Source organism: Lissotriton vulgaris, chromosome 3_1 (genome assembly GCF_964263255.1).
Source record: "Lissotriton vulgaris chromosome 3_1, aLisVul1.2, whole genome shotgun sequence".
NCBI lineage: Eukaryota > Metazoa > Chordata > Amphibia > Caudata > Salamandridae > Lissotriton > Lissotriton vulgaris.
The window spans coordinates 1,162,943,010-1,162,960,209 of NC_141689.1; positions in this window are offsets into that span (position 1 = coordinate 1,162,943,010).

Here is a 17,200-nt window from a genome sequence, read left to right on the forward strand (position 1 = left end):
ACCTAGTCAAGCTAACTTTATTTAAGCATTTTCAATGCGCACTTCTAATACATGACTATAGATACATGTATAAATTGAAAAAGAACTGCCAAATGACCAATGCATTCATGATTACATATGCAATAGGCTTTAAATATATTCAATAAGACTTGAGACATAAGTATAAATGTAAATAAGAACTACATGTTTTCATGATTAAGCCGAACATTAATGAGCACATGGTCATTAGTCTCTAGTTTTCTATAGTGCATACACTTCAGGAGTACATTTATATGCTACACTCCATTTTAATACGATTAGGCACAAAGAGTATTAAGTCGAGTATATGTAAAAACAATGATTCTGTGACATGTAAGGGTGGAGCAAAAACTACGGTGCTCCCATCCCACCTCCGATGAGGAATCTAGCCATCACAATCAAGATTTGATCCTTATCAGATGAACCAATCGATGCCTCATGGGTTTTATAAATGTTCGTCCAAATTTTTAATGTCATCACAGTATCTCCACTGACTTTCCTCTAATTCTACCTCCACTATTTCTTTTCACTCCCTTTCCTTACTTCTACCCCTTAAGGATCACAACCAAAAATATTGCACAAAGCACAATATCCCAAGGGCCTTTGAAATGGAAACCAATATTCCACTTCCCAGTTTTCCAAACGATTTGCCTACAGCAGCAAGTCTGTTTCCAATTGCTTCTAACTCCTTCAAATCTTCCTTCAACACAGTAAGGTTCTTGATATACACCTTAAAGTTTTTTCTCTTGTCGGGGATGTAGGTTCAGAATTGCTGAACCTTTCACACCCTGCAGACTCCGCCCTCTTTGGCAAAGAGAATATCTAATTCAATTCTATTTTGCAAAACCAAGGATCCCATAGCTACCATTTCAGTATCTACAACCAACAAAGCTCCTGCTGTACTGGTGGGCAGATTATCAACTATGGTACACAACTTTCTAATCTTCATGTCATTTACAATTACACCCACCAATTTAATTATAGCATGAAAGATGTTTCCCACTATTTCTCCAGTACCAGCACCTCATTAGGGTCTGAACTTCGCTTCCCATACAGGATCACTAAAATGTTCCACATCACATATTTTTGGGAAAACTGCACCTAAATAACATTCGTCATACCATCCTTTGGGCAACTTGTAATCTAAATCCTTGCTACAAATATAGTAAACACCAGGAATAACAGGATCTTTACCTGCTAAAAATATTTAATATTTCTTCTAACCTCAAATGTGTGCTCACATTCACTCTTCTCCAGGAATTTATTGTCAACTGAAGATATATCTGTAAGTATGCATAATTGCCCTTTAACGGCCAGATGTACGACTATTTTTAGCTGTCGCAAACAGGAAATTGGGCCATTTGTGACTGCAAAAAAAGGGTCCTGGCATGTACAAACGCTATTAGGAAGGGGAGTCCCTTCCTAATAGCGAGTCACAATGGAATGTACATTGTTTTACGACCACATTTGCAGCCTCAATACACTCACAGTTTACCACCTACTTCAAGTAGTTGGGAAGCCACTCACAACCGGAAAGGGGTCACCAGGGGACTCCTTCCCCTTTCTGAATGATTGAAAAAATATGTTTTAAGAGCAGGCGGTGGTCCAGGGACCACTGCCTGCCCTTAAAAAATGAAATAGAAACATTTCCTTTTTTCTTTTTTAAATGTATCCCGTTTTCCTGTCAGGAAAACGGCTACATTAAAAAAAAACTGCTTTATTTAAAAAGCAGTCACAGACATGGTGGTCTGCTGATCCCAGCAGGCCACCATCCCTGGGAGTGCTAGGCATTCCTAATGGGATTGCAAATTGCATCTGCCTCATGAATATTAATGAGGCATGCAATTTGCGACCCCATTTGGAAATTCGCAAACAGTGTCTGAGACACAGTTGTAAATTCCAATTTGCGCGTCACAAAACAACGCAATTTGAGACTTGCAAATTGGAAGGGTTGTACATCTGGCCCTAAGATTTCAATCCAAAGTCAATGCTGCTAGATTTCCTGCCACTTGATGCTCACTTTAATTGATTCTTTAGGTCCTTGTATGTGGTTTTGCCTTAGATTCCTCATTTCACCACCTGTCCTAAATTTAGAAATGCATTTACAACATCTGTCAAAAATGTGAATCAAATTGTTTTGATGAGCATAGGTGATGTCTAATGTTATGGTGGGTTTATAGAACCTTTCATGAATGATGATGATGAAGCAACTTCAATAGTGCACAGCTACTCCTAAGAGTGCCCTGGTTTGAAGCTTCAGGCCAGACGTATGATCTAAAAAGATATTAATTTTGGACAAAAGTTCAGGTTTTTAGACTTTTTCTTAAAGATTTTGGTATAGGTTAAATTTCAAAGCTCAAGGGGTACTGTATTTCATACAACAGATCCTTGATACCATGAGAGATGTTCCTCCCACTCTAGCTTGTTGAATTTTAGGTATTGCCACTAAGAGTTTATTAGCTGAATATACATTTTTCTGTGGGTTAAATAAGTGAAACCTAGCTCTGAGACAGACGGCCCACGTCTGATGCAAGGCCGCGCGTAACAGAACATGTGCTTTAAACAAGATTATTTTCTTGATAGGGAACCAAAGATGACCTCGCAGATGAGAGACATCCATGTTCTAATTAAGCATGGGTGGAAAATCCGTTACGCTCGCAGATTTTTTTTTCTTGGTGATACAATTTTGCGGCGTGCGGTGTAAGTTCGCAATTGCGAACATGTAGGTGCGGCGGGCAGCAACAATCTCGCACTCGCGAAATTACAAAAATTGCAATTCTGCACAAGAAATCTACTAGCAAGCAGCATAGACCTTCTGAAAATGATAATTTTTATCAGAATAAATCCTCAGGTTGACATTTGCCTGCACTTTTTTGGATTTGAGGCCTTTTGATTTTCTTTGGATAACTTTTGGATTAGAAATCATCTTTCTCATATAAGCTTGGTGGGGCATTACAGTTGCTGTAATGCTGTTCTGCAGAAAAACGAGTTTTGCAAAAGTTTAAGCAGGTTCAAAAGTTAAAACTCATCATTAGTAACCGTTCCCTGTAGTGCTTCCTGACAAGGGCCCCTCCAGAGTTCAGTTGCTAGTTGCAACAATTGTATGACCCTGCTCTGACCCTCACAGCAGGCTCATAGAATAGCTACAAGTAGGCCATAAAGGTCCTGGAAAAAAAAATTGCACTGCAACAGAAAGCAAATTACAGATAAGGAAGCAGGTGCCAGACTGGAATTTTAAAACAGTGACACATTAATAAATCAACCCCAAATTAATTCATGTCAGTTGGAGCAGGCAGGTGTGCTTGCTTTTACCCCCCATAATCTACAGTGATGATGAACCAGAGGGTGGCATTGATGTACCAGAGGGTGGCATGGGTGAAACAGAGGGTGGCAGGGGTGAAACAGAGGGTGCTGGGAACCTGTGATGATGAACCAGACGTAGAAACAACACAATCGTGACTGTTGCGAGCCGACATGTAAGTTCGCAATTGCGAACTGGTACAAAACCCTCGCGAACTGGCAGAAATCCTTGCGAACTGGCAGAAATCCTTGCGAACACAAAAAAAAAAATCCGCAAATTCGTGAGAATTCGCAGATTTTGCGGATTACGAGTTCGCAAATTCGCAAAATTCGTGAACGCCAGATTCGCAAAATTCGCCCATGCTTAGTTCTAATCACCAGGTTCAGAAGTAAACGGGCTGCAACATTTTGGACAGTGTGAAGTTTGACCAATAACTGATCAAGTTAACCAAAGTATAAGGAATTACCGTCGTCTAATCTAAAGGTGATCAAAACTTCTGTGCTGAGAAGGACAAAATGTGTAAAGGGGTTTGATACAGTGGTTTGATACAGTGGGCGAAGAGGGCGTAGAGGCGAAGGGGTGAACGAGCGAGTAAATCATCAATCAACAGCAGTGCACAGCGCCGTACTGAGCTGAAGCTACGCCAGCCAGGGTATAAGTGGTACTGCACGGCGGAGAACAGTGTGAGTTCAACAGTCCATTAGTATCAAGGACTACAACCACAGGCATTTTTAGGCAACTCTAGGCGGCAGGGAGAGTCCAGGAGCTGGTCTCGCAGTCCCGCAGAACTCTTGGGCAGAAGGGTAAGGAGCAACAATGAAAGCTGAGTTCCACCGCACGAGAGACACGGGGGGAGGCATATCCAGAAGGGTAAGGGGCTACAGGTCTTACCGCTTTCCCATTAAGACCCCCCATAAGTCCTTCAAAAGTGTGATGGAGTCCAAGTCAGCGATCCCACACCGAGAGAGGAAAAGAGAGGAAAAGGTGTTATGGGAGTACTACGACCTACAGTGAACGCACTCATTTTAAACTCCCTATTCTGCTATGCCCACTATAGCCCCAGCAGCCAGACAGGGGTCGGCGTGTGGCACTGGTTGGGTCACTGCTGAATCGCCCAGGCCTCGGGCAAGGTGGTTCATGAGTGGTACGTGAGAAGTTAACTGTCCCATCTCACCTACGGCTGTGTCTTTTTCCCTGTTGTCTTCCTTTTTATCGTCATCTTTATTGTCATTATCTCCCAACTTTCTCTCATCAACAACTAGAGAAGCACCAAGACCAAGTAGTGTCTAAGATTTTAATTGTCTTAGGCAATGGTAATGTCAGTTAGGCGACTGCGCTCACAGGCAAAAGTAAAATCCGCAGAAACTCTAGGAATTATCAATCAGAGGGATAAGAGTTCCCTGAGTCCTTTAAAACCACAGAAAAACATTCGTTGGCGGAGAAACGGTGACCATCTATCAATTTTGAAGGCTTATCCAACAGTGTAGTCTATGTTTTCTAAAGGGGGAAGAAGCTCTAAGAGCAGTACAATTCTAAAAAATGGAGAAGAGGAAAAAAAGGGGAATTCAGTCGAGGAAGTAATGGTCTCCGAAGTAATTACCGAGAACAGAGTGGAGTGTCATTCTACTCAACCATAGGCGCTCTACCCTGCTGTAACTATACTCAAGATCAATGGGGGTGTATATAATGTAGCTCCCCCTTTAATAGAAGGAAGACCGGCTTTGCAGCAAGTGACAGGGGAGGATAACAACTCGGAAATGGAAATTGTCCAATCCATGGTCGAGGTAGTAGGCTCTCCACTGGTCAAGGACAGTGAAAAAAAGGAAGTTATTCCCCTTTCTCCACTAGCAGACCTAATAACCCTTTTTTATCACCAAAAAACAACGTAAGAGTTTCTCAGAGGGTTATGCTGGACTATTCATTAACAAAAGTTAGTGATCTCTCTCTCATGACAGATCGGAAGATAAAACACAGTTTTTACTATGGGCAGGCGAAAATAGAGGACTTTAACTTACCAGACATTGCCATCCAATTAGAAAAGAATGCTTAATTAATGAAGCAGCTAGAAAAACCCGGTACTCCAGGGTTGGACAAGGAGTCTTTCCCAGATAAAGAAGTACTTTCATCAAGAGTAGGAGTTCAAACTCACATGCCATCTATGTTCAGTACCACCCCTACTAATGTATCTTTGGCTTCTGATTTACATGATTTATCGGGTGAAGAGTCATCAGTGTTTTGCGATCAAAGAATGGGAACCCTTTATATTCGTTGAATGTAAATGAGAATGCAGGGGCAGAGGGGCTAATGAACATGTTTTTTTAGATTGGAAAAAATCCTCTCTGGAATTTTATTTTGCTGGAGAAAAGTACCTCTAATTCTGATCACATTCTCGAAGTCCTCACGCCTATTTTAGGAGGGGTTCTAGATCTTAAACACCTCAGACAAGCCCCAGTGTGTGCGAAAAGTACATCCCCAGCACTTAGTAAAGCATGTCAAACGCCCAATGTAATGCATAATCTTGGTATTGCCCCCGTTGCGGGGGAACCTATAGAACTGTTGCAAGATTTTGAAAGTTCGTCACCTGTAAGAAATGTAATTTTACGCCTGTTTCAACTCAACCTTAATGAGTCAGCAAAGGTCCCACCTCAGGGTAAAATGTCAGAAATAATGGTGTCCCCTGCAATAAACCCAGTGCGTGCGTGTTTTTCCAATCTTCAATAAGATTAAACCAAAAAATTCTAAACCTCAAGAACTTAATGAAATAATTAACATCTTGGAGAGTTCAGTTGTGGGGGAGGAATCTTCAGTGAGTAAGGGATTTGCTAAAAACAGCCGTAGGAGGAAAAAGAAGGTGAAAAACCGCCGGTTCCCTAAACGTAAACAGAGAAAACTGCGGTTCCAATCCACAAATGAAAAGGAAAACACGTACATATCTCCCGCTGATAAAAATAACTCAATGCCTGTGGTGCAACCTAAACTGTTTGAGAGTCTAAATCTTGTGCAGGTACTTGTTCCTCAGCCGAATGGTTCAATTCTTGCATTGAACACCTCTCTGAACAAAGACGGGGGGGAAGAAGCCAGGACAAGTAGGGACCCTAACAGGCATTGAAGCACAGGAGAAATAGTGGCCAATATAAAAACCGCTCTAATATTCCCGAATGTAGAGCCACGAGTTGCTGCACATGGATCAACTGGTACTGTTTCGTCATCATTGAAACCTGATCTAAGTAACAGTGGGGGAGATTGTCAGAGAATGACTATGATTGTTAATAACAAAAAAGGGGGACTCTAAATGATGACCCATCTCGAAGCCTGCAAGATATTAATATAACCAGGTTTTCTAGTATAGGTGCTGGGCAAGTGAATAAGTCTCTACTTTTTACTTCTCTCTTCGACGCAGAGTCATTGATATTGAATAGAAGTGCCCTACTTAGAATTATATCAAAAATAGACGATCTAAAGTTAATCACCAGTAAAGATATTGAACTGGTACACCTAGATTTGAGGTATAATCCACTTGTAACTAAAGCCACTTTGACTTCGGGGGTGGTGCATCTCTCATTTTGGCAAATGTTGACGGCTTCAGGAAAAGAGGAATAGATGTTATTATTAGTGAAGTTCCTCATGCCGCACCGTCCAATAGTCTAGATATATCTTATCATTGGCAAGGGAAGGGATCCACTGGGTATGAGGGAGAAAATACAAATATAAAATTTGAGGATATGGAAATAACTATAGGAATGAAATCAGGCATAAGAGAAGTTAAGCTTCCAGTTCACAAGACTCAAGAGGCCCTAAGAATAGACAGAGGAGATGAGGTGTCAAAATGGAGTTGGATCGCAAGCGCTTTGAATTGGGCAAAAACAACTAACACTAAACCCACAGAGCGGGGGTAGCCAACTGGGAAATATTGTGTCGTGGAATATGGCGGAGCTAAGTAAAGCGAATCATAAGCTTAATTCTTTAGTTGATCTAGCCCCCAAGGTAATTTGTCTACAGGAGACGTGGGCAAGAGAAGAGTTCCAGTTAGAGAATTATTATATGTACTGTTGTGTAGTAAAAAAATCTATAAAGGGACATGCAAGTGGAGGTTTAGCCATTTTGCTAAGTTGCGAGTTAGCATGGGATCCCCTCATTTTTATACACCCTTCAAATTTCTGTATCCGCGCAAAGGTAAAAGTAGGAAGAGATCATTTGGAACACGCAACGTCGATGCTCTTGGTAAATGTGTACATTCCTCCAGGGAAGACGTCTAACCCATTGGTTGACTCCATTTTCACCTTTGTACAAAGCATATGTAATGATGAAGAAAGGGCATGCATAATGATGGTAGGGGACTTTAACGCAAAGAAAAGCAACAGCACTGTCTCGTCCTTCTCCAATCAGGACTTCGAGGAGGTCTGGTCTATCCCAGAGGCAGTACTCCCGGCCAATTTAAAATCTGATAAACGTGGCCTTTCCCTTTTGCAAAATCTTAGGAATCTTGACCTTGTATTATTAAATGGCAGATTCCCAGAGGACTCACCTGCGGCCCTCACCTTTCATGGGACATATAGCCATTCCCTACTGGATTACATGGCAGTATCTTTTCAATTGTTTGGGGCGTGTTCACAGTTTAAGGTGCTCCCCACAAAGATGAGTGACCATAATATTCTGGTGGTAAATTTAGTTAAAAATATTGAAAAACTGAACTCTGGAACCAGAGGAACGGAAATGTAACTTACTCTCGAAACAATGGTCGTACTTGTTGGTCACTTAAGTCATTTCCGAACTTTTAGTGGGTATTTAAGAATATCGCTTTTAGTGTAAATCAGGAGAGCCCGTTGAGAGATATGAAAGAGTTTTGTCTGCTATTAAAAAATTGGGAAAAAAGAAGCAAAGTATAAGAGGCGTTGCCACACTAAGAATCTCCTGCGAAATTAAGAAACATAATAAGGAGATAAATGGGCTAATTAGATCCCAATTTAGAGATCCTAGTTCACTAAGGCAAAAAGAGATTTACAGATTAAAACAGGTTTGGAAAAGGAAAATAGGGGCTGATCGTAGGGGCGCCGAAGATGAAAAATGGATTAACCTTTGGGAAGTGGCTCTATTGGGGGGATACGAGAAAGTATTGGGCTTTGATAGCTAAATATTGTGACGGCAGAGAAAAATCACAACCCATGCTGATCCCTGAAACTGAATGGTGTATGTCTATATCCCAATTGTATGCCCCCAATCAACTAGCTGTAGAGTTTGAGGGGGTAACTAATGCTTCAGCATTGGCAAGTGATGTGGAAGCTCCATCAGGGGGGGGAAATCGAAGGATACATTAAGGGGGAGAGATACTCAGGAGCAATGGGGCCGGATGACGTCCCTGTAGCCATAATAAAACAGGACTGTGGTGATTGTGCAAAATTATTACATCCTTTGTTTGTCCATTGTTATAACATTGGGGGCATCCCTTACTCCTGGAAGGGAAGTATAATAGTCCTGCTATATAAGAAGGGCCCAAAAAACTATCCGGCAAGTTTTAGACAAATTTCCCTTCTAGATGCAACGGGGAAACTGTTTGCAAAAAGTATCCTTGGCCACTTGCAAGAATGGGTATTTGGAAATAATCTAATCCCCCTAGAACAATCAGGGTTCCGTAAGAACAGTGGCACTTTAGATAACATCTCTGTTCTGCAAACTCTAATTGATAAATATCTTGTGAGTTGGAGGATAACGTTGTATACAGCATTTATTGATTTCTCCACAGCGTTCGACAGGGTAGATCGGGGGACGCTGTGGAGGAAATTGGTCACTATGGGGATCCCAGGGAACCTTTTAAGAATAATAATCGCTCTCCACTCTTCGACCTGGACTCAAGTTTTGTTAGGGGGTACTCAAGGCCTCTCAAAGAAAATATTCACTCAAAATGGGCTGAAGCAGGGGTGCCTTCTGGCCCCTTTCCTTTTCTCAATCTACATAAATGACCTACCGAGTCGGATGGGGAGAGTAAAGGGGATCCCCTTCAAGTGGGTAACTTAAAAATAAGTTGTCTATTGTATGCAGACGACGCAATAATAATGGACTTAACCCCAACTGGGTTACAGAGAAGAATGTTGGAATTAGTTAGGTACACTGAGGAATATTTTTTAAAAATAAACATTTCAAAGAGTAAAGTGATGATTTTACATTACAATGGCTACAAGGTTAGAACAAATTTGAAATGGTTCTTGGGAGATGAAAAAATGGAAGTAGTACAATTTTATCCTTACTTAAGGAAATTTTTCAAAAATAGGTGCTCAGCCAAGAGACATTTGGATCACTGCAAAAGTAAAGCTATCTCACAAGCCTCTGCAATTAATCGCTTGTACTTGCAATGCGGGAAAAAACATTTCTCGCATACTATTGCAGTTTATAAAATAAAGATTCCGCCGACTCTGAATTATGCAAGCGAAACAATAGATGAGAGTGAATGGGCAAAATTCGAGAAAGTGAAAGAAAAGATCTGGCGCCAAATATGCAATTTGAGTTATGCAGCGCTAATCGCGGCACTTAGGCTCGAATTTGGCCTTCTGTCTACATATGTGCTATCAATGGCTGCTTGTTTGAGGTGGTGTAATGCCCTGATAAATGGTCATGACAACTTATTAAGGTTAGCGTTGTACAAGGAAATTTTTGTAAATATGAGGTGGAAAAATACAATTTTTAGAAATTATTTTAAGGCTTTAAATATTTTTGGTTTAGAGCTTGAAGGTGCAGCAGTTTTAAATAAAACAGCATTAAAGCATTTAATTAAAAAAACTATATATGTGATTTCACGTGAAAGAGATCTGAAATTATGCCACTCGAAGGGAAGGATGGATTATATCGCAAGGAGCTCAGTAGTTAAAAATCCTCAGCCGTATGTTCTATGGAACATAAATCATGGTGTACGGAGAATGATTTTGTTATTAGGAATGAATTTACTCCCTTTGAGAGTTGCAACAGGATCCTGGGAGGGCATCCCCAAACATGAAAGACATTGTCAAATGCAGAAGGATGGGAAATGGGGTTTACAGCATGATTGCACCTATCCTGTATAATGCCCAGTTTGTTGTGTGGTGATTCCTTTCCCTAGATCTCCTAAGACAAGAAACTAGTTCTAGCAAACAATTTTTTAGCAATTGATCCAGCACACACGTCAGTATTTTAGAGATCTAGTACACTAATAACCATTCCACAACAATCAAAAATTATAAAGTGAGTTGAATAGCAGAGTCTTCAGATGTTTTTTGAAGTTTTAATCTTTGATGTCTCGTGTGATGTCATCACACGAGAAGACGCCACGCGATGGAGCCGGCCTGATCTACATTCTCAAATTCTTGCTCTTGGGCTATCTGACCCTTACTGCACAAAACCTACCGAAATTGGATTGTCCCTTCACAAAATAAACGAACAAATCTGATTTTAAATTGGAATCTTCTCCGGATGGAATTACAGTTACTTGACCTAAATTAAGAAGAGCTCACTCCAATTGCCCTGAAGAAGTCTGTGGAGGACGAAACGCGTTGGCAACTGGATTGAAGAAATGAATAAAGATTAAAACTTCAAAAAACATCTGAAGACTCTGCTATTCAACTCACTTAATAATTTTTGATTGTTGTGGAATGGTTATTAGTGTAACAGATCTCTAAAATACTGTGTGTGTGTGCTGGATCAATTGCTAAAAAATGAAAGACATTGTCACTTATGTGACAGTGGTATACAAGATCTGAATCACGTTTTGATTGTGTGCCCAGCACTCCATTTAATACGACGCAAATACTTAAGGCATGGGTTCTTACAGTATAAAATTTCAACAGCAGAACAGGCATGCAATTTTCTTCTGTTCCCCCCATCCGAATTGATATGTTTTAAACATTTTCGTTTCTTTAAAGCATTTTTAAATGTTTTTAGAAAAATACTGGATTAAATCGCTCCTACGGTGTTAATAGTATTATGAGAATCTACATGTATAGCAGTAAAATAATTGTACAGAGTACTCTTTACCTGCGAATGACATGATAGTTGCCTTAAGCAGTAAATATTCTCTTGTCTGTTAATCCATACTGCTGTTATGGGTGGTTGTATAACATCCTTAAAAAATTGCACAGAGCATTGCCACTTTCTTTCTTCCTCTTTCTTGATAAATGAATGCCTACCTGCAGCTCCTGAGTTCTTGCGCTGCTATGTATTTATGTTAATTTTAGATTATGAAGAGAATATCTTATGCACCAGCACTTTCTCAAGCACACCTTATAAAAAATAATCCGTTGCCAGTTTTTAATTCTTTATAAAACTGTATTGAGTGCTAGTAATCCGGTATGACATATAAATCACCATGTGCATCTCTTTAGATACATTGTTACTATTCAGTTATTGGTAATAGTTGTCCTGGAAATTGGTATTTAATGCATTATGCACTTTACTTATTGCATTATCACTTTTTAACCATTTTATAAAAATATTTGCCGCTAATACTATTCCATGATCATCTTTCTAAAAAATAGTTTTTAATTGTTATCTTTTTATCGTTATGTGTTTATGGGATGACAATCGAATATTATTCCATTTGTGTCCCTTCTTAACTTTAGTTAATGTGTTAAGCCAGGATGATAGCCAATATGGTATTCTAACTGGAAAATGGTTGTTACTGACTGTAAGCGATTACACTTGAATTATGCCGACTATTGTAGTGACAAGACTGTAGATAAAAAGAGATTTCTTACTTCTAAATGGATGTTTTTTAACACTATTGATGTTATAATTCTTGATTGTTTGCACATTGACTTGTATGAAATGATTTTTTATTCTCTTATTTTTATGTGGAATTCCTCGGAATGCCAAATCATAATAAAATAAACTGAAACTGAAACATTTCCTCAAGGAACGTAGCACCGCAAAGAAGGTGCAAATTAATTATCTAATTTGAGGTTTGAAAGACAAATGCTCATCAAATTTTAGCCCCAGGTTTTTAACTGAACCCTCTAGTAAACATGATGGGAGATTTTATCCCTATCTCTTTAGCATTGGGGCGACAATTCCAATGTTAAAGTATGGGAACTTCTGAAAACTAAATTACTGGAAATGACCCTGTCCATAGAAAAGGCTCATCAAAAGGCTACACGTAACACAATAAGTCAAAAGGATATGATGATACCCTTAGCAGTGAACCAAGAATTTGCTTGCAGACATGACAAACACTGGCATCAATAGTGTCAACAATCGCATAAAGCAATTTAAATAAAACATTTGAGGAAAAATCTCTTCTTGATGAATCTTTGTGCAACATTTAAAATTCAATGAATGCAAACTAACAACAGTAGGAAGTGGGGTTTTCGGGATACTTGTTGGCTTAATCTTCACAAAAACTAGAATATATGGGTGAACACAATCTCACAAGTAAGACAATTAATCCTGCAACTACACAACTACAGCTGCTAAAACACATGGTAATATGTCCCTATGCCTACTATGGTTGCTCGTTTTTATACCTTATGTGGAATCAGACCGTTGGGTGGAAAGTAGCAGCACCAGACTTTTAGCTGTCAGTTTCCACCTGTACAAATGGCAAAGTAAAGTTCAAACAAAGTATAATGAGCTTATTTACAAAATATTTGTGAGTCTTCCCTAACCCTACTCCATGTTCTGCTAAATGACACCCTTATGCTCCTTCAGCAGCCTTGAGCTTAGGTAATCTTCTTGATTCCTTTTGCCAAACTATTTTTATGTTTAAATCTTTTTTATTGTTATCATTAATTGGAGTGTAATACATCAACTTTATTCAATAATGTCTAAATTGCTTTACATACAACTTATTTCTCGAAAAATCCAATGTTCATGTTACATTCTCAATACAGTTTTCATACACTTGATTCTCTCTAAACATATATCTCTTCGTTGCATCGCCATTCCCTATTCTAAAATATAAACTACTAACTTGAACACCCCCTTCCCCTACCAGTAGTCCTATTGCTGCTCGTGTTATACTCATTGAGAGCTAGGCGTATCATCTTTCAAATGTTCTGAGGTCTTTGAGTCTCCAACTCTGGGTCTGTTAAGCATAGTACTCTCAAGTACTTAGAGCGAGTGATTTAGGTAAACTCTGTCGATAACAACGTTAAGAATAGTTTCCACACTTTCTGAAATGTATTTTAAGAGCTAGTTAGGGAGGCTAAAATATGTACAATGCCCAGGATGTACCATAGCCTATGTAGCCAGCCTACATATGTGGGTGTTGTTGCGGTCCCACAATGTGTCAGGATGTTTTGAAGAGCTGCCCCTAGTGCTATCCCCGTCTGTCATCCCCTACAGCTTTTGAGTGGGTATGTAAATGAATTGGGAAGAGCCCAGCACCACATACATTGGTAGTTCGGTATCTGCATGTTGAATTGTTGGTCTTTGTCATCTAAGATTCTGGTCCAATAAATTGTTAAAGTCTAACATTTCCCTAAATAGATGTACCAGGGTTCTCTCTTCCTCACACTCTCTCCAGCAAGTAGGACTCCTATCTGGGTTACCTCTGTTAAGGCGCACAGGTGTGAGATACCAGTACATGGCTATTTTAATAGCTGATTCAATACTGGCCACATTACGTGCTGTTTGTGTTCGCTCTATAATATGTACCCTCCCATTCTTTCTGCGATAACCCTCTACCAAGTTCTCTCGCCCATTGTTTCTGGCTGGGTGTGAATTGTGTTAGAACTGATTATCTGAGCATGTCGTAGAGCTCCGACATCAACCCCTTGTCATTCTGTTTTGTGATTATCCAGTTCTCATAACGTGTCATCTTGTGACTAGCCTGTGGCCTTATCTCGGGTTGAAGTACCCAATGTCGTAATTGCATATATCTTAACTGTTCCGTTTCCGGATCCCATAGTCTCCCTTTATCTGTGGAAATGGAAGTATTCCCGTCAAATCAAACAGATGCCATACTGATCTGCTTGGAATGTCTTGCCATACCCGAAATTCCTTATCCTCCATTCCTGGGGTAAACTCTTTATTCCCAAATAGAGGTGTCATAGGTGACGGAAACGTTGAGAGCTTCCTTGTAGTAGCCACCCCTTCCCATACTTTCATCACCAATTTTGTAATCGGTGACCTCAGTAAACTTTGGGGTCTGTTCGACTTCTTCAGGAAGGGAACCTTCCATAAAGGAATCCCAGATAGTGCTCTGTCCAGGAGGAGCCATCTTTTTCAGTTTTGTGTCTATTCCATTCCACCAGGTATCTCCGTTGGGCTGCTTTGTAATAGTCCAATAAGTTTGGTATCCAGAGGCCCTCGTTTTATGGCCTAATGCATCTCAAATCTCTCCTCATATGGGGACGGGCTCCGGCCTACACAAAGCAATTGATTTCTCAATGCAGTGAGGTGAGTACTCCTCCCGGCGGAAGTGCAGGCAGAGTCTGAAATCGGTATGATGCTTTTGGTAAAAGAGTCATTTTGATTGCAGACACCCTCCATAGGAGTGAAAGTTGATGTTGTCCCCAATTACTCAACTCTTTTTTAAACTGTTTCCTTACCTTGTCGTAGTTTAATCTGACCATTTGATTAATCGTAGCCACCAGTTCCAACCCCAGATATGGGACCAATTCAACCACCCTGATCCCCAAGATCTGTTCCCTTTCATTCCGGGAGGTTCGATTAGTTGGATTCAAATTGAGGATCAGCGATTGGTCCACATTAGCCCAGAAATCTGAAACCTGACCAAAGACCTCAAGTTCCTTCAAAAAAGCGGGGAGTGATCTCTGTGTTTCCTCCAACGCCGCTATGATAGCATCACGTATAGGCTAATAGGGTGTGACTCTCATCTTAACAGTATCCCTTTAATTTCTGGGTTTTCCTGAATTCTCTGTGCTAAGGGCTCAATATATAGTGCACATAAAAGGGGAGACAACGGGCATCCCTGCCTAGTGCCTCTTTGAATAAAAAGGGGCAAGAGGAAAAACCATTGACTCTAATTAAGGCTGTAGGTGCTCTATAGCAGCAACCTAACCATTCCCAAAACCTGTCGCCCAACACAAAATGCACCATCGTCTGTTTCAAAAATCTCCAATCCAATCAGTTGAATGCCTTTTCGGGGTCAACCTTCAGTAGAAGCGCGTCCATATTCGTTTGGTGGAACTTATCTATTAGGTGAAGAATCCTCTTCGTATTGTCCCCGCTTTGCTGATTTTGAATAAACCCTGCCTGCTCAGTTTCTATTAAATTCAGCATGAGTGGACCTAATATCGCGGCCAGTACGCCTGTGAATAATTTTAAATCTACATTGAGTAGGGAAGCTGGTCTATACGACCCGCATTCCTGTTAATCTTTTCCTGGTTTTGGTAGAACTACAATTTCTGCAGATAGCATGGTTGAAGGGATCGCTCCTAGGCGCCCAAAGTAATTATACAATCTCATCAGTATCGGGGCTGGGATGTGGCAAAATGTTTTATGGAAGAGTGCGGAACATCAGTCTGGGCCTGGCGGTTTGAGCAATTTAAGTCGCAAGATCACGGGGACCACCTCTTCAATCCGCATTGGATCGTCTAAGGATTTTGCTTGGTCTGATGGTATTTTGGGCATTGTAACATCCTGTAAGTACAATGTTATGTTGCATCCAGATGGAGTGTCAATGTGTATAGAGTCTCGTAGTATTCCCGAAAAGTGTGGGCTATTTCCTGATCCCCAGTAGCTTCCCCCGTTCACACACTCTTTAGCGAGTGTACCTTTGTGCGTTGTTGTTGGGGCCAGAGCTTGCTTGCCAGTAAACGCCCTGTCCTATCCCCCACAATGTAGTAGACATTTATTAGTCTAATCGCTGCATATTTAGCCCTCTCCAGATCTATCCCCGCTAACTGTGCCCTTGCTGCTTTTAACTGTCTCCACACCCTGGGTGCCCCTCTCCGGCTATGTACCCGCTCTAGTTCTCGAACTTGCGCAGTTAGCTGTGCGTGTAGTTCTTTATGTTCTTTGTTTTCCGCCGCAGAGATAGCTATCAATTCTCCCCTCACTACAGTCTTCATAGCTTCCCACAGTGTAGTATGGCTATCTCCGGGGAATCAATAATATGTAGGTAGTCGTTAATGCATTTGGTGAGTTGTAGAGTAACTGCCTTCTTATGGAGCATATATTCTTTGAACCTCCAACATCCAACCCTCCTCTGTCATTGTGGTATTTATATCTGAATGGTCACTGTGTAGTAGTCTGAGAGGGTCACTGGCTCTATGTCCACCTCCTTGACTACTTTGTTAATCTCTGTCGTCCCTAGAAAATAGTCAAGTTGGGCATAGGACCTGTGGACATGTGAGAAGAATGAATATTGTGCTCCACGGGGATGGGCCATCCTCCATAAGTCCACCAAGGCCATTTCCTGTAGCCATTTATTCCCTTCCTTTGATAACTACCCCTTCTGATTGAAGCTAGCCTGAGACCTGTCCTTGTCCGCATCTATAACCAAATTCAGATCCCCACCAACCAACATCTTGCGATTTTGTGTAACCATGATCTCCGCCACCGCCACTCTAGGGAACCCCTCCTGCCCTGAATTGGGGGCATATATAGAGCCCAGGACCACTAAATTGGATTGTATACACCAAAAGCCTCACTTTTATTTCAGCCACTTTATCTTTCACCTCTCCCTTGCAATGTTTGGCAATCGGGATGGCAACTCCTGCTTTCTTTTCTACAGTTGAGAAGAAGAACTGTTGGGGGAACGCCCTAGAGCGCAGTCAATGCCAATCTTTAGGCAATAAGTGCATCTCCTGTAGGAGGCACACGTCTACCTCTTAGTTTTCTAATTAGGAGAGAATCGCTCTTCTTTTAATGGGAAATATTGAGCTCCTTTACATTAAGTGTGAGGATTTTCACTACCTCGCTTGGTATTTTAGGTGTTTGCCTCGAATGCTCATT